General features: G+C 43.7%; 1 protein-coding gene across 2 annotated transcripts in view; it reads left to right on the top strand.

Moving 5' to 3' along the window:
- The first annotated feature begins 12,050 nt into the window (after positions 1 to 12,050).
- The window catches only part of sulf2a (sulfatase 2a), a 46,454-nt gene continuing 39,363 nt past the window's right edge, over positions 12,051 to 19,141 (top strand). The window contains exons 1-2 of one of the 2 annotated variants that reach the window (XM_087840571.1): positions 12,051 to 12,140; positions 13,302 to 13,386. The gene's annotated coding sequence lies outside the window, so the exon portion shown is untranslated. The remainder of the gene's footprint in view (positions 12,141 to 13,301; positions 13,387 to 19,141) is intronic. The other variant, XM_087840570.1, reaches the window with a different exon arrangement.

The following is a 19,141-nucleotide window of genomic DNA, read 5'->3' as shown; positions in this document are numbered from 1 at the left end:
GCGGCATTGAGACAGCTGTCACTGCCGTCACTACGCCTTAATCTGCCTCTCCCTCCCTCCCTCTATGCGTCTTTCCCTCTCTTTCCCTCCACTCTCTCACACTGTGGTGTTCAGCTGGGCTGACTCCCTTCCTCCTCCCTCCTCCCTCCCTTCAGGGTCCAGACTTCGTGGAGCCGAAGCTGCAAAAAATTCACTTCCTGGAGCTGGTGCTCACTTCCTTTGCTTTTTGTGGGACTTCCTGTGCTGCCTCTGTGATCAGGCCGGCCAGAGCTGACTCTCTGGGAGAAACTTCCTGATGCACAGACAGCTGGGGAGATAATTCTCTCTTTCTGCCTTTGTCAGGGATTTTTTTCTATCTTTCTTTCTGTGTCTCCAGAGCTCCAGAGCTTCCCCCCTGTACTGTTTTTCCATTTACTCTGCTAGGCTGCAGGTTTATTTTGATTCAAATGCAAAGCGAATTTGATTCCCCAGAGATAGATATTCTTCTAAGAGAGAAACCCTACGTAGGCCAGCATTACTGCTAAATTAACCTAACAGATATCATGCAGCCATATGATCTCAGACCCAGGCACAAGAAGCAGTTTATACCTGCTGATCTGGAGAAAATATCCTACACTATCACACCAGGTTGTCCCGTCCATTAGCACTGATGTTATCCTCATCTAGCACCTCTCCCTCCCCTCTGGCTGCGAGTGGAGGAATGTAGTGGGTGTAGGTCTGCAGGCCCGGGTAGCGAGCAGAGACTGGCTCTAGTCGGTACGCCAAACCTATGAACAGGCTTCTGTCGTGGAGCAAACATGACAATGCACAGGCAGCCCGCAAGAAGGAGGACTCAGTGTATCCCAATCTTGCAAAACATCACCTTTTAATCAATACATGCAATGCAACATTTTTATCTTTGGAGGTCATATGTTACCAGCAAAGGGAACAAATAAACTTCGTGTCACAGCACCTTCCTTTTTTCACAAGCATATGTCCACCTTATGCTGCTTCCTCTCTGTACGTCCATCTGGCCACTTGGTGACAGCAGGATGGCAGGCCCAGGATCAGGCCAGAGGACCGCAGGGAGTAGGGACTAGCCTGGCGTACACAGAGCTGGATCTTCACATCTAACCTAACTGTGGGCTACGGTCCACTAAGAAGCAGTATGTCATCCTTCTACATAGAGGCCAAACTGTGAGAATCGCCTTTGAACTGGATTGATGTGGCTCCTTGCAGACCCACCGTGTCTCAGCAGACACTATGTCTTGCAGCAAGGACAAATGGGATTTAGTGTATTCCTCCTCTATGTTTGCACAGAGGCTCTTGTATGTTTGAGGTTCACTGAGGGGAAGGACTGGGCAGGGGCAATAAATAGTTGGACTGGATAACAAGTGTTGTTTCACCTGAACACTCAATGTGTAGTCAAACAAGCCCAAGGGATACTTATTGATGAGTGCAGCCACTTAAGGTTCAAAAGTCCTTGGTTAACATCTTACACAGATAAGATCAGAGTCCAGAATCTGAACTATGCCAGTAGAGCGAAAAGAAGACAATTAATACAAAAGCTCTGGTATTTTCTGGTTTTAATTTATGTAAACAACAAAAACAACAATAGGTGTGGTTATTCTCAATCAATCCTCATTTATGTGATTTAGTTTCTAGCACTAAAGGATCATGGGAATGAGGTTGGGTAGGGCAGTGTCTCCTGCCCGAGACGAGACCTGTGCTCTGGGCATATTCCAAGGGGAACCCCGAGCTCTACAGTGCACTGGCCCTGGTCCTCCAGGCTTAGCCCGGCCCAGCTTGGTCGGCTGTTCCCTAGAGTGCTGAGTGACAGGAAAACACTGCAGACTCTTCACACATCCCTCACTTCCTGAGGCTACTGCTGGGCTAGGTCGCCCTTGAGGAGCTCCACATGGCAGCAGGCTAAGTACACACACAGGAAGAAGTGACATCTGAAACAGCAAAGGCTGCAACAGCTTGTTTGTCAGCTCTTTAAACTGCTGAAAGTTTATAGTGCGTGTACTGTATCCACTACACGTAACATCCCGCTGGAATATCTGCCAAATAACAAAATCTAGGATTCAGATTACATTTAAATTAAATGCTTTATTTCATCAAACTGCAATAAAACACTGATAACAGTTACATTTTGTCAAAAATAAATGTTTAAGTCTAGAAAAATGATGGCGTTATTCTTCAGAATATATAGTGTTAGTACTTGGCCTAATATTCTGGAGGAAAAAGGCAAGGAATCCTTCATATGAGTCATCTTTGTTCATGAGAATATGTCAACAAATACTACAGTTTTTGCAACAAAAGAGAGCCAAGATCATTCTTTGCGTGTAAGTTTTCTATTGATTGCTTCAAATCATAGAAAGCTGGTAATTCCATAAGAAAAATCTAATCATTAACTCAGCACTTCCAAGGTATTAACCAGCTTAGCCCTGAATTTTTTTCTCCATATAAAAGGAGATGCTTTAGAAGAGCTCAGGGATGAATGTGTAATGAGCTCGAAATAACCTAAAGCCCCTTTTTTCCCTCTCTTTCTCTCTTCTCTGTGTCCTCTCTCTCCCTCCTCCCCTCCCTGTCCTTTTTTTCTCCTCTTTTGGGAAACATGCCTTTCCCAGCTGCACAGCCCCCACAGCGCGAGGCCAGGCCAGGAGCACAGCTGGCCAGACTTGGTGGAGCCAGTCGACAGGCGCATGGAGCGCAGCCCGCCCAGGGCCCGCTTCCTCCGCAAACATGCCCAGGTGTGGGGCCTCTGAGCTGGGCTTCTGATCTCCACCAAACAGCAGTGTGTGTGTGTGGATGTGTGTGTGTGAGTGCATGTGCAGGGAGGGACGGTGGGATGAGGGATCAAGAAGGCAAAAGAGGGGGAAGAGGAGGGGTGGGGGGGTTGTCATGGTGTAGAGTGGGGTGGTGGTGGTGGTGGTGGGGGGGGGGGGGGGGGGGGGGTTGTCCCTGCTGAAGCTGTGTCAACATTGTGTGCTAATGTGTGTGAGTGTGTGCATCTGTATCTCCATGTGTTTGTGTTTCGGGAAGTGAGGGGTCACCCCTGGGGGAGACAGTGGGCAACAACAATTACTGCAGCATTGTAGCTAAATTGTGCCTGAATTGTTCGTCCCTGCCCACAGCCAGCCGGTGCCAAGAGAGAAAAGCTTAGAGTGGGTACGTAATTACTGTGCAGTGGCTCATTTGAAAGATGCAACACTGCTTATTAGCATATAATAGAAAATAAACGATCACCTGCAGGATGAGTACACACTCACGCTGAGCTCAGGGGGCTGTTTGAAGAATGTAATTTTGAACAGATTACTGATTACTTTCCAGATTTGTGGGGAAAACAAAAACAAAGACTCAGCAACACCAGCAGCCTAATAAAGATAAATAATGCATAATATTTATTTATCTATGTTAGTCAGGAGGAAAGTTCTTTATTTGTCTTTATTACTTGCTGTTTGCTCACGTTTAGTTAAAAGCGCTCTGCGTTAACTCCAGATTTCTCTTGTACAACTTTGAGCACTTGAAACAGCGACACACTCCCACTCAGGCCACAGAGCTTGCCTGAGTAACATTCCCATAAATCACTTCATAAATCACTGTGCGAATGTATGCTTAAGCGATTTCAGATTGCGTCGTAACAGTAACATTACCTTTGGCTGATTTGATATGCAGCTCCTTGCCCTGCCCCCTTTCATTTTACTGTGTTACAACTGTTGGTGACCTCACGTCGGCTTGGTTGACATCCAACCCAAGCATTTAACTATATAACCAGATTCCAACACACGCAACGCCCTTAAATGTATGGAGTGACCTTCTCGTGGTACACCAGATGAAACATAGTACAACAGGAGGCACATGAGCTGGGGTCAGATCAGATAAGTCGAGGCCAGGCTGCCTGAGATAAGCTCTTTGAACAGCTCTATCTGCTGCGTCAGGAAGATGTTCACCCCTCCAGCCGTTTCACATGATGACTGCTAGCCAGGCGGCTGCTGCTGGCTTGTTTGTGGCCTAGGCCCTGTTACTAATTAACTAGGTGAGCCCAGGGCCCTCTGACTGACTGCCTTGTCTCCTGCAATCCCCCCATCTCAGGACTGCTCATGCATGCATGCTAACTGACACTCATGTAAATACACACTGACACACAGACTCCTATCTGTTGTGGACCCCAAGAGGATGTGAGATGGTGTAGGTGGCCCTCTTGTGGTATAAAATGAAGGCTGTTGAGAATAGTTAGCAGGCTTTAAAAATGTGTCTACCATTCTCAGAAACTTTCCTCAAAACCACAAGTTAAATGCTTTAAAAGTCACTGAATAATTGCGAGTCGTTAAACTCACACTGTCGTGAGTAGTCAACTGATCATTGAAACAGGTAATTCTGGTGTGTTATGGAAACTATGATGCTATTTAAAGATATAACCTCTGGAAAGTCAACTACTACTAGCTAAAGTGTAATTACATAAACGTTGGACCAACCTTCTGCCTCTGTAAGTTGTATGGTAACAGTAGCGAGCTGGGTTCACAAGTTGTGTCCCTGCACAGACGCAGCTAACAATGCAATTCAACTCAATTCAATTCAATTCATATAGTGCCAAATCACAGAACCAGGTGACTCAAGGTGCTTTGTATTATAAGGTAAAGACCCTACAATAATAGATCCTTACAAACCCCAACAATCGAACAACCATCTTTGAACATGGACTTGGCAACAGTGGAAAGGGAAAACTCCCTTTAAACAGGAAGAAACCTTTGGCAGAACCAAGTTCATCTTTGTTTCTCAGCCTTGGAGATTGCTTCTTGCTTGGAACCATGAATTCACTGGGAGTGGCTGTAGCTCAGGAGGTACAGCTGGTCATCCAGTAATCAAAGTTGGCTCCTTCAGTTTGCATGTCAAATGTAAAATATACTGAACTCTAGCCTGCCCATGATGCATCCATCCATGTGTCAGTGTGTGCAGTAGCCAATGTGTGCATAGAATAAGTCGACATATGTGTGAATATAAACTTGGAGAGGTAAATAAGACTAGACTTTTGCAGTATATCCCATTAATTACCATTTAATTTAGCCTTTAACATTTCTCTGAGTCTTTGATTGTTTGCCTTAGTTATTGGTAACTAAGACTTTGCAGCAAACATAAATGGTGAACACTGTAACAGGTGTTGAAAGTTACTTAAGCATTGGTATTAACTCTAAATTGATCTCTGTGGCTGTTTGGGGCAGCATACATAGCACCATCACTCTCACCGTCTTGATATGTTTGAGTCTTGCACACTTCATAGTTTAATGAGGCCTGAGCTTCTGATGACAGTGCAGCCGGAGGTCCTTGCTGTGTTGTAGCAGCTTTCTCATCCAACGGCGCAGAGGTTAAAGTCTAGTTAACCTTAGATGTTTGAGAACTCCACGCGCTGTCAGCTGCTGTTTCCTGCAGCTTCTTATTCAAACTCTGGCCCCTCGATGCTGGGACGCCAAACTCTGTATCCCGGTGACGAGGAACAACTCAGTCAAGACGTTTGAACAACCATAAAGTGCAAGCGCATAGACTCACACATGCTGGAGTGATGTGTGTCTTTCTCTCTCCCAGGAAAAGAGCATGTGAGCACTGCCACTCCTGGAATCTCACCATGAGTGCGTAGTGTTATGTTGAAGAGGATCAGTAGGGATTTGTTTGCATGAGAGTGTGTAAATAGGTGTATTTGTGAGTTTCACTTGCCACTGGTTGGACACAAAATAGTGGCTGCTCACCTGTTCACACACACCCATACACACACACAGGACAGGAGGGGAAACGGTCTCTTTTCACATGGCCTCAGTCACGGCTGAGTGTACACAAACAAACACACACACACGCACAGATGTATTCACTATCCTCCACATTTTTTTCTTTAGCTCACCTGTTTGTTCAGAGGATCCTGATCAACTTAAACACTGCTCCAGTGTTCCCATGCTACCTGTTTGAACAGCTGAGTGTTGACTTCAGCACTTTGCACAATAGCTCAGGATTGGTTTGGAAACACACACACACACACACACACACACACACACACACACACACACACACACACACACAGGCCTCCTTCTCCTGCTGTGTTCCTGCTCGCCTGGACTTGGATGTTATAAACGCCGCCCGGTGACCCACTGAAAGACTTTGTTTCTCCTTTAAAATAGCTCATTCTGGCCTGACAGAGTACAATAAGAAATCTGGATTTAACTGCATGTTTGTGGTCTGCATTGCTTACTATATATGGGCTGGGCCTCCCAGTCCAACATCTAATTATGTGTTGAGCGCTGATGGGAAAGGATTACACACACACTTCCATCCAGCAGGAATCTGTAATTGTGTGAACGCACTCTGTGGATGTTGGAGTGGATGTGAAGTATGGGAAGCTATGTGCTATTGAAGGAATACCCTGGTGCCAGTGAGACTAGGGAGCAGAGCGAGCAGACAAGTTGTGGTGGGGCTAAATGAGGGGAGACGAGAGCATTTATGACACAGAGCTGCATTCCTCTCTGATCTATAATCAGCTGTGTATTGGTGGGCATCATCTGTGCTTAGGGGAACACCTACACACACATGCAAACATGCACATAAAAATGAAAGGGCAAAAAGGTGCGCATGGAAAAGGGTGGTAACGCTTCAAACTTGGAGCCCTCTCTATCTCGCATAGGCAGCGAGGGAAACTATTACAGGAATAATGCGGCACAGTGGGCTCATCGGCGTCTGTCTGTCGCTGGCCAGCCCGTTTTGGGGGTCCAGGCGGAGGGGTTTTGTGGCTGCAGTGTTGCCTGAGGCCTGGCTGGGGTGATTTACAGGCGGCGTGGGGACATGTGCCGGGGATACTCCCAGAGCAGCCTGGTGGGGGCCAAAACAGCCACACTGCTGCTGCCTGCACATCTGGAGTCTAGACTGAGTGGCTCTGCCGAGCGCCTCGCTCTCTCCCTTCTTCTCTCTCCACATCCATCCATCCATCCTTTCTCCCTCAGCTGCTCGGCGCTCTCCCCAACTCACACTCGCCCTCCCCAACCCAAAGTTTATCCACTGTTTGCGTAGCTGCCGACTCTCCGCTGAAACTCGGGATCGGCTCTCACTTTTTCCGGTCTCCCACTCACTTTCCTTTACCCTTTTCTCTCTCTCTCTCTTCTTCTTCCCTCCCGCTCAGCCTCCAGCATGCCTGATGAGGCACAAAATAGCCAGACAAAAAAAAGAGCAAAGCGTCACTGAGTGCATGTGGAAGATATCACAGAGGCAATTGTTATTCCTCTCCCTCTGAAAAGCTGGAGCCAAGTGTCCACAGAGGGACCTTCCAGTGATCTTTCAAGGAATTGAGGATCAGTGTCCTGAGCCAAAGTGCAGTCATATAAACATATTGGCTCCGACATACATAATAAACAGCAGTGACAAACATGACACGCACACACTCACAGACAGACGTGTTTGAATGGTGGCTCCTGTTGGTTTCTGTCAGGACAAATGTTCCTTGTTCTGCTGACTCTCCTTTATCCTTTCTTCCTCAACCTCTTTCTTTCAACCATAAACACCCACACCTCTTCTCCTGCATTTATATTCACCACCTATCCTCTCCTGGCTTAGACTCACACACATAAAAACATAAAGCTTCTGCTTCTTTTTCTTACAGCTTTCTCACACATCCCATTAGGGAACACTCATTGGCTTTTAAACAGAGACATATGTGTTATCTCACATTACATGATGGGGGGAGCTCTTATATACATAAGATAAATACTGTTTGGCAATTTGTGATGGTCTTGAGAGACAGAGGGTAGTTGAGGCAAACACACGCTGTTATGTAAATGACCTATTCTGCCCAAAAGCGTCTGTCTGAAATCTTAGAATTGTGTATCCAGTAAACAGCGTGCATCAGGGTTTTCCCTTGGCACGTGAGCACAGTCACAATAGTGTTTCCCTTTTAAACAGTGGAAAGTTGTAGCAAAAACAATTTCTTTTATTGGATCCAGAGAAGCAGGCGTCAGTGTAATTTACTGCAGACAAACACAAACCTCTCGCTCTCTTTCCGTGTAGCCTTGTTACTTTTATACACACGAACGTGAGCTTTTTTCAAAAAATGATTATTACATGTTTCACCTCTGCTGCATTCACACCATGTCATATACTCCACAACACGCGGCTGTGTTCAACTCTCTGGTGTTAAGCAGGTCATAAAAGGCAGCTACGTGATACTCTCCAACAAGGCCTGAACCTGTGCGGCTGCTCGCCTGACTGTCGCCTGCCTTCCTCTCCCTCCCCCTGAAATGGAACAAATTATCCAGCTACTTTGGTAAAACAAGGTAATATATTCATTTTCGAAAGAAGCCGAGAAAGCGGCGACTACAGATTACATCTGGACAGGACTAGTTGGTGTTTGCCTTCTCTGGAAGCCATTAGAGAAAAATAGTTTCCCTGGTCTATCTGAATGGTCTTCTCTCACGTTTCACTCGGGGTGAACCTCGCACATCTTCTCACCACCTGTATCAGCTCCAGTTCCCACTCTTATTCTTGTTTTTTTTGTTTTTTTATCTGTCACAAGACAGATAAAAAGGGTGAGAGAAGAGAGAAAGACACCAGATACAAGAGAGGGAGGGACTTTATGTGAAAGACAAAGAGGACAAGTAGTCCCAAGTGCTAAAGGTGACCTCAGCTATTCAGATTACAGGTGCTAACTGTCGGCATGGCTCTCAACTGCGCTGAGGGCCAAGGGGCTTGAGTGTCAAGTGTGAAAAAAAGCTGAGCAGACACAATTGCTGCTCTCAAAGAGAGATACAGCTCTAAATACAGTTCTTAAAAAAGTGGCAAGCTAACTCTGGCTGATGCGATAACAACATTTGCTCTCCGCTGATGCCCTAAAGCCCTATTGACTTTTGACCTAACCGAAAACCGTCACAGTGGTGAAAACACTGCTGACGTCCATTTTCTTACCCACTGACAGCCATAAATAGGCTTAAATGACAAGAGATTTACTGTAGAGCAGGCTGAGAGGCAGCTAAATTTATTTGGTTAGTCCTCCAGTAAGTGCTGATTCATACTGTCCTAGTGAGAATTGCATATTGCACAATAAATGCATCTGTGTGTGTGGCCAAGAAAAAGAGCCACTGGATTTTGTTTTGTAGTCGTGAGCCTGCTCAACTAAAAGTCTTTGGCGTCCTGTCGTTGCGCAACGAGCCACCGGCTGGCCTGCGAGGCGTATGCGCTGCTGGTGTGTTGAGACCCGCAGATTGGCACAACGCTGTGTGTGAATCATCAGGCTTTCCAGAGTAACACCACTGTCAACACAAGTCTACCCAACGCCCCACTGGGAGAGGGCCAGCAGCAATGGCAGTGCACCCGGACTGGTATTAGCAGTGTTTGTGCTCTGACAATAAGGCAAACACAGGCTTAGCTTGTTATCCTCTGGCTTAGAAAACATTCTGCCTGGTGACGAAGTCAGGTTTAAGGAAAGCAATAAGAATGAAGCAGAAGGTGAAAAGTGCCGCATGAATAATGTGGCTGCCGATCGAGGGGTGATAACTTTAGAAATGGAGGTGTGAAGAAAAGCAGTTACACACCAGTAATGGGGGAGAACTGCTTCCTTGATCTGCAAATTGAACAGATGAATATTAATATTTAATACTAAGAGTTCATAAAATGCTAACTCACACAATCAAATTCAAACAATCATAAGGAACAATACGCACAGCTGCTGTTTGCATCACACTCCTGGTTTCTGCTGTTGGGTATGAGCACTAGCTTGTTCATACCCAACAGCTAGCGGCTAGCTTGACTAATGCTTTTCAATGCTGTTGGGTAACACTGAGATAATTTCTCACACTCATCACAGAGGTTGACTTTTCACTGGCTTAAGATTAAAAGAAATGTGCGTTTCTTTCTGTACAAGGTGCACTGCCACTGATTTGTCTGGACACCGTAGCATCGTCATCTTTTAGCCTTTAATGCTAATGCAATAACCAAGCGTATCATTTCAGGTTCGCTAGTCCTCAAATTACATGAAATTTCGTCAAAGCAAACAACAACAAGACAATACTTCAAAGTGAAAGTGCTTCTGCTGTCTGACTGCTTTTTTGTGATGACTACAATGACATTTAAAAGATTAAATTAAATTAATTTATGTAAATACTGACCTTCTACAGACCTGGTTCCTGAATACAGTCATGTAAAAAATGAATTCACTTGACACACGTGACCAAAGGTCCTCCTGGAACTGACTGTGGGAATTAGCTCAAAACAAAAATGTTAGCATTCATGCCCTGTCAGGTTAGAAGCGGACCAGAACACTCTCAGTGATAAGTGACTTGTTACCGTAAAACTCTATAGTGTTCATGTCAGAACAGGTTATTGTAGAAAATCTGGCTGATCTTTTTTTGCGCATGTGTGGCACCATTTGCCAAACCAGTCAGCCACAGTGACTGCTAAAGGTGCTGCGGTGGTTGTGTTAACTCGGTTTGAAACACACTGCTTTAACAGGGCTATTTTACGGCTGTGTTATGGCGTCCTGAATGATCTGCTATCTGCAGTAACCGCGTCTCTCTCTTCACTCGTGGTAATTTCACCTGTGTCAGACTCACTGTAATAACAGCTCTATTGCTAAAAACAAAAACAATTCTCAGAGCGATACTTAAACAGATGATAGGCTCGTCTCCCGGGGTGCAGCCTGTTGTTATATCTGCGAAGCCTTTGTTATATCTGTGAGAAAAACGGCAGCTAACACAAAGAGAAAAGCTGTCATTTTCTCCTCAGAGTTGCAGCAGTTTTCAACGCTAAAAATAGGGCCGTTAAGATAGAGGCTCCAGTTCGGATGAGATGTTGTCAGTGCGTATGAGGCCTCTCTTCCAGGAGCTCAGTGCCTCTGGGAAATAATGAAAAATAAACAGAGAGTCTTGATGTTGACTCAGGGAGAAGTGATCCACAGGTTATTGCTGCGCCCCTCTTTCTCCTTCTCTCCCATGGCTCTTGGATGAGCTTGTGTAATCCAAGCATATTGTCCCCGTACCCTCCACACACACACACACACACACACACACACACACACACACACACACACACACACACACACACACACACACACACACACACACACACACACACAAACATTCAGGCCTCCAGGGCAATAGATGTCAGATGTTGATGTCATGTTTCAGCCTTTTTAGCTGAGTTCACTCATATTTTGTGTGATTTATTCCAGTTTTTATAAATCATGAAAAGAGGTAGGAGATTATTCTCCAGTGACAGCACAACTATGCATTGAGGTGACAGATGAGCTGCTTAGGTCTCTATAGCGATCCAGCTCAGCACTGCTGATGATCAGGAAAACAGCTGAAGGATTTCCCTGACTTGCCTGAAATGCTAAAGGCCCCTTTTCCCCCCTCCTCCCCTGCCATCAATATGGTATATGTGCCACACGCTCCGAATGTTAAACATTAAGAGCGTGTGTGTTGTTTTGTTCTGACATTTTGTAATCTTAATGCACAGAAAATGGCATTTGAAGCATTTAATTAAAACATTTAAAGGATAAGGAAACTGTGCTGGGGTTCATGTAGACGGAGGAGGATGGAGGATGTATTTGGAAAAGGGGGATGTGAAGGGATTAAGTTAGCATGCTAGATTATCCCACACACCTCAAATCTGGAGTTCACCCCCGCAGCCAGCTACAGTTTTGATTATTTTATTTTATTTTTTTAAGAAATACGCAGATAATTTGACGCCTTTCAGTCAGTCCTGCCAGGTGAAAGTACACCACAGCAACTCCTGCCTGCCTGCCTGCCTGTTGTGAAAGTAGCACACTAAAGCTGGTGGCGCCATCTTGTGTGTCAGGTGGGTATCTAAACACGACGTGTCAGTCAAGAGATCCTGACAGTGTGCAGTGTGTTGAACAGTTATCTACTTATAGCCGCACTCAGCACTTAGCTAGTCCACATTTTACTCGACGGCAACGCTTTAATACGAATAAAACCGACGATACACATACAATATATATATATACATATGTATATACATAATTTATTGTCAAGAAAAACAGAAGCGACACATAACTATTTGCTCTTTTTCCACTTTAAGACGATGTTGGTAATATTCGGTAGAGGTCGCTGCAAGATAATGCTAGCCCGCGTCAGGTCGACAACACCGGGCAGTGAGGATGTGACCGTTAGGTATGTCAATGTAGTATATTTGTAGGAGAAAATAAATATACTAAATATATAAGAAGCCAACGAAAAGTATGCTTTCGTTTTTGATTTAGATTTAGATTTTTTTTTTTTTTTTTTTTTGCCATAACCATATCATGAAACCGGTAGCAGGCCCTGTTGTCTCCTTAATAAACTGCTCATGTTTTACAAGCTAAATTCATATTTAGATTATCCTTCATCCCAGCTGCATGTATACCTAAAGAAGTGGTCGGTAAAGTTCACAGTGTGTGTGCTTTCTCAGCAATGAGTGCTTTAGCTAGGTTTGTTTTGCTTTGTTTTAGGAATAAATCACATAAAAGTGATCTTTTAGGCTTGTATCTGAGGGATTTTTTACCCTTTTTTCAGCTGCATGAGTCACCAATTTTGTGTTTATTTAGTAAAACAACTCATAGACGCACGTTGTGTTGCACTAGGAGACTTAAAGGGCAGTTAATAGGTTACCACACTCAGCAGTCAGTGAACTGTTTCCTTTATGCTTTAATTAAAATAAGATGCTGTTATTCCTCCACCATGCTATTTACACAGCAACCTGTTTTGGGTTTAATGCAAGTCATATACACAAACACAGTCATGATGCACAACAGCGAGATCATCAGCTTTTATTCGATGGCCGTACTTGCCCTTGGAGCCAGTGTTTGCCTGCTGCTGGTCTATAAATCTTATCTTTGTTAGACTAACAAACAATGAATGCAAACTGGTTGTGTTTGCAGTTATGTCATGCAGGAGAACACTTTCATCAAGCTGTGAATGTGATATTAATAGACTGCGAGTGATGTTTGAGAGATTCAATAAACTGAATGAATTATAAATGATGTGTCCCGGAAAATATTAGCCAACTCTAATCTTTGAACAAAACATTAGAGACCCCGAGAACTGTTTCAGCCTCCCTCCATATTGCTGCAAGACAGCTAGCATGGAAAGAGACAGGCTGGTGTCTGTCAAATACTCCCACTGTTTCTCCCATCCTTTCTCCGTCTGCCTCTCCCTTTCACACAGAACCCAGACTCAGGTCAGCGATATGGCTCGGACAGTTGTTTGGGGTATCTGGGACATCCATGTCTCAGTGCAGCTGTCACAGTAAGGTCCTTCAAAAAGCTCTGAATTATACTGTTATTCTTTTTATAGGCACGCTTGTTAAAGAGAAGAAGCTCTGCATGACAGAGGTCTTCACAGGGGAGAAACAAGGCTGGCAGATGGAATTATTCAAAAGGTAGGGAAGCCCAGATTACAGATATTGGTTGCAAGGGGAAGAATTCAGATCCTCAGAGAAGCTGATGTGCTTACGCAATATTTTGTAAGATTTGTAATGAGTACTGGTCCCCTTTCGGAGTGTTAAAGTATAAATCTTTGGTATCACTTTAGGGACTACCTTCACACCAGCTTGTAATTACAACTGACTATAAAGATGGTAGAGGTAATTCTTCAAGTGCAAACACTCGGTTAAACAGGCAGTGTCTCAGTGTGTACCTGGCTGAAGTACAGTGAGTCTACATTATGTTTTTCTTCTTAAAACTGTAGCGCCTCGCTAATGTCAAAGTATATGATGTGATTTGAAAATATTGCAAGATAACCTAACTGCAATTTGACGACGAGGTTTTTAAATTTAGTCTTTTTTTGGTTGTTTTCCTTTTCTTTTTCTAATGAAGCTGGATCATTGCATTCAGTGCATTCTCCCTTTCTTTTATACGTGGGACAGTAGTAGACTGACATTCATACTTCCATATGAACATGTATAGCTTGTTTTTTCTGGCATAAACATTCAACTGGACTCATGGACGAGCTAATTAGACATTTTAACGTTGTCCGTAAAACATAATTTTCAGCATCATAACTTAGGAACAGAAAGGGAGATGATGTTCAAGTTTCACACCTAATTAGACCCTAAAGTCTTTGACGGTCGTCTCTACACAAGTCTGTAGAAACATAGATGTAAACGGCAGCTTGACTGGAACGAATGGTGACAATTCTATTTTAAGGATACTTTATCTTGATACTTCTCCAGTGTGACCTACATGCTCAAAAACCTCAGCGGAGTTTGTGTGCAGCATGGATAGGAACTAATAGGTCTAAACTCTTTTGAGCTGTTTCAGTTAAAGATTTCTGATATTGTGCATGCTGGCGCACTGATGCATTGTTATGACTCGCTGGGATAAAAGAAAAGAGTCTCCAATAGCAGCTGTGCTTTTTTCTGCTATAGTAAATCAAACAAAGGTCTTGTCTTTCATTGTTACTACGAGCTAAATACTTGTGTAGACTTGAGATAGACTGTTTCAAAGAGCATGCTTTCGCTATCTAAATTCTCATTTCCATATGAAAATACCTTTGAGTACCTTCCAGAGAGCATAAAGCGATTACTGCTTTATATTAAACTCAGCATAAACATGCAGTATAACAGGTAGCACTTAACTGGATTACTGTAATCTAATTATAAGACCTCCCTCCCAAATCTCTTCACGTTCGGGAGTCGTCCTCATCGCAACGGTAGATTTCTCTTGTGCACACTAAGCTCTCTGTGTGTCGAACATAATGTTTCTGCTCCTCTGCTGGTGTGCCTTTATCTCCCCCTGTCCCTCCTATCCATCCATCTGTGCTCTTCCCTCGCTGACTTTGTCTCTCCTCTGAGTGTATTCCAGCCATATTGTAGTTTGAAGTGTTTCTGCTACTAATGAGCCGATTGTTCTTGTGTTTTGTTCCCCTCGGGGAGTGTTGTGTAGCTAACATTCTGCTCACAACCATTTTAAAACATATTCACTGCACCAGGGAAGGATTGGGGGCCAACAAAACAATAATGCCTTGGAGCATGTACAAAATGAAAAATGTGTTAATGACAGTCGCACCAGCGAAGTGACAGCGTATTCTTTTCCTGTCAATTAGACCTTGGTTATTCAAAAGCAATTTGCAACTCCCTGCAGAGTAAAATGTGTGCCATCTCCCAGGCCTTACACTGTGATTGTGTAAGTGATGTATTCATTCCATTTCTCTGTGTGTGTCCTAGTTTGAGATAATATAAAGGTTAGAGACAAGCCACAGCACTAAATCTACACAGTTTTCTTTCACATGAAAACACAGAAAATATATATGTAGGTCTTTTTTCAGGTGTGTGTGTGTGTGTTGCACTCCTGCACAAGTGTGCCATAATGCTACAAGGGGTATTGATACAGCTGGCATTCAAGGCCCTGATTAATTGCCATGGCATTTGGCTGTTCTTGGTAAATGCCATATCCCATGCTGAGCGCTTGGTTAATGGATGTCTGCCCATTGCAGGCCCAGCATTGTCCCTTTCTTTTCTCTCACTCCTTCTTTCTCTCTTGCACCTATTCTTCTTATCCATTTGCTCTCCTGCCTTCTCCTCCACATGTGCTTCCTAAAGGTTAGCTGTGCTTTATCAGCAGGAATAGATGCACACATAGACTGGTCTCATGCAGCGCAGACGTCCGTTCTATTTGACAGTTTTTTCTCGACATACAAGGGCTCAGTCTGCTCTGTTTCTACCAGCACCAGTTCAAATGTAGCTGAAGGTTACGTCTTCTCCCTTTTCTCTTTGATCTGTGGTAAATGTGTTGTGATAAGAGCTGAGGAGAGAGCGCTACCTTCGAGTGTGTGTACTCACTAAAAATTCTAGTTTGTCTCTATATCTCGAAGAAGAAGAAAAAAAGATATGAAGAATTAGCTCTCGTTCTCAAGTGAATTACTTTGCTCTATCTTAATGAGGTTTGCCGTGTCAGAGGGAACAGTTCAGAGCGTGCATGCTAAACAGACTGAAATTGGAATAGAGTATTAGCTCACAACTGCAAAAAATACCTTCTCTCTCCAGCTCTAATTCCAACACTGCCACGCAATTATCCATATACACAATTTTATCTTGTCACTTCCAAATGGCAATATTTTTCTCTTCCCTTTCAGAAAAGTAATTCCAAAATCTAATTAACTGAAGAAAAACATGTCACCAGTATTGCTGGAAACATCAAATGTAGTTATGCAAATGAACCCGTGGATTGTAGAATGTGATTTGACAGAATCTCATTCTGGACAATTCAGGTCCAGATAGTACGATTACTCAGCCATATCTGAGTGAAGGCAAACAGGAAGGGATGAGGCTGGTAATTTATTGTGTTGGTATTTCTCCTGTTTGACTTCAGACAGCTCATTAAGGGGCGAGGTGTCACCCAGCTGGACAGAAAGACAGACAGGAGCGTTCCTCTAATGGGCCCTCCTCTGCTCTGTCTGCATCAGCTCTTTTCTGCATTTTGCTTTGCTGGCTTAATCTTCGACTTTTAATATTAGGTGCCAAATAAGATTTTACACAATTCATCATTTCATTTCTCATGGGGGAGAGAAAGGTGCTACTTCATCCTCCCACTTGTCTTTAGTCTGCTTACAGGGCTGTTTTAGGGCAGCAGTGGAGCAGTGGCCAGAGGGCGGTGATAAGAAAAGGATGTATGCCAAACATTTCTTTTTCAGGGCACAACGGAAGGAGATGACGGCGGCTGTGTTATCACAGTGTGCTGTACAGGTGTCATTCTGCCGTAGCTAGCTGGCAGCAAATGGTCCATATGCTGCGAGAATTCTGCTGCTCAATTCCCATTTGTCTCTGCTGTTAGATGTGTGCTCATGTAAACACAAGCAGCGAGGGCTTTTAACCATAAACCGTACAGTTACATAACTGCAAAATCTAAACCACAAAGAGAACATCAGAGCCTAAATTAGCCTCTTGAAGAAGAGCGCGCAGAAGTTTTTCTAATGATTTTGAAACATTTAGTGCTATAAAAAAGTAATAAACATACTCACACATTAGGGGAAAGCTCCCAGTGTTGCCCTTGCCTTGTGATGTGAGTCCTTACACCAAGCCCTTCCCCACACCCTGACAGCTCCTTATTGCACGCCAGCCAGTGTTTGTTTGCACACACAGAGAGCCATACAAAAAAGATGTGAGGTCTACTCTGGTGCAAACAAGTAATTAACTATTGAAGACACCCAACACGCCTGCTTGCTAATCATAGCCATTTAAAGCTGCTGGCTTTATAATTCAGGCCATTCTTCCACTACAGTGAGTGCACAGATTACAAGGATACTTCAAGGTACTTGAAATTCCAACAAATGGTGAGAGTCCCGTGTGACTGAGTGTACGCATTGTTTTGTGTTACAACAGGTGTGCAAGTAGAGTGGGTTTGTGATGCGACGTGTCTCCAAATAAAGATCTGAGAATATGTAGCGAGCAAGTTCATAAAAAATGTTCATTTAATTATATTGTAAAATTCACCCATTTCTTAGTAATTCAGCTCCTCTGTGGAGCCGCCCTCACATCATTTTAAAGTGATTACAAATGTATTTGTGCTAAAAACACTGGGGTGCCTTGTTAGACAAACCCACAAGCACTTCTTATTTAATATGTGTGGCAGATATTACTCTGAGTGTTGTACATTAGGAATGCAAATAACACAGCGTCAAAGAGGTTTCGGTTAATTAGCTGGAGATGTGAATGCTGGCTGTGGTCCATATCGGCTTGTGTTCCTTGGGACCGCAGGCCTCGACGGGGGGCCACTCTTTGATCTGCGGATCCCACAGTCTGCTAACAGTTCCCTAGCCGCTGCGCTGCTGCTGCACATGCACGGATGGGAACGAAATGTGTAGCTTAGTGTTTGCTTCTGTACACATGAATGAGAAAATCTGTCGTCCACTTTTTGCAACACTTTCCTTTACTGTGAACCTATAAACACTCGAGGTGTTTAAAGGCCTGGAGTCTCTAAGTTAGCTTAGATTTGTTTGTGGGGGGGTTGTTTTGCGTTTTTTGGCTTTTTCCTTCATCATAAAATTTCCAATTTATTTCTGTTCATTTTTATTTATATATCACAAGTTCACCATACAAGTTTTCTCAGGTCACAAGACACTATAGAACAAAGACTCTATAATATTACGGAAAGAAACCTAATGACTCTCTACAAGGGAGCTCTTCCACTCAGGATTTTTATTTATTTCTCAGCTTCAAATTGGTTACTTCCAAAAGCCTGTTTCTAATGCAAAGGTAATGGATTTTTTCAGCATATCTACATGCATGTAGTAATTATGCCACAAATAGTTTCAAAGGTTGAGATTTGCAAAACCAAACTTTGGATTCCAAAGACGTGTCATGTTTGTGTGTGTGTTTGGAAGCGCTCACCTTCATTCATGTCATTCTGTTGTGTTTGCTGTCTTTATTTTCCCACCAGGGTTCTCTGTTTATATACCACTTGCTGATCCCCCCCTTGTTGCTGGATCATCTTTGTACTGTCAGTAGTCAACCACAGGAACTATTTTCATTTTGTATTCCTTGTTTCTTCCTGTCAGGTGTTTTTGGACTTTTTGTGTTTTCACCTTCCACTTGCTGTTGTTGTTAGTTTTGTTTTTGTCTCACTGTGTAAATGTGTAGACCATTCTCTTTTAGACTGTTTTGTTTCTGTTTCCACATCCTAAATCCTTTTTTCTTTTCTGAAAAGTTCAAAAAAGTTGAGTAAGCAATGACCTCTGGTTGAACTGTAGCATAAATAAGTCCACAGGTCCATGCTGAACCGTGGACCTATGGACTTATTCATCCATAATATAGGGGAATTGATTTATTTTTGTTTGTTTATTTGAATTTGTAAGCAGGGAAGCGCTGGCAAGTCTTCTAGTAGTCTTCAAGCTAAGATAATCATGTGCCTAGTAGTAAAAAAAACATCCTCAAGCTTCTTCCTGACTTGGCTAGCTAGTGGCCCAGTAGCCTGCTGCCTGCACCAGCTTCCAGCCTGTTGCCTGTCCCTGCTTCTTCCCAATGGCTGATCTAGTTTCTGAAACAATCCAGATGGTTAAGCTGGCTCTGTTTCCACACCACCCTGCTCAAGTTCCCCAGGAAGCTAGCCACTAACCGGTGAGCCACCTGTCACTTCTAGATCCTGAGTATGTTGGGACTTCTAACCTCCTGCCTCGACCACTCCCTATAATTGCAAACC

The sequence above is a fragment of the Neolamprologus brichardi genome, chromosome 5 (assembly GCF_056152115.1).
Source record: "Neolamprologus brichardi isolate AB-2024 chromosome 5, ASM5615211v1, whole genome shotgun sequence".
In the NCBI taxonomy this organism is placed as follows: Eukaryota; Metazoa; Chordata; class Actinopteri; order Cichliformes; family Cichlidae; genus Neolamprologus; species Neolamprologus brichardi.
The sequence above is the reverse complement of the archived record's forward strand: the minus strand, read 5'-3'. Positions and strand labels throughout refer to the sequence as shown.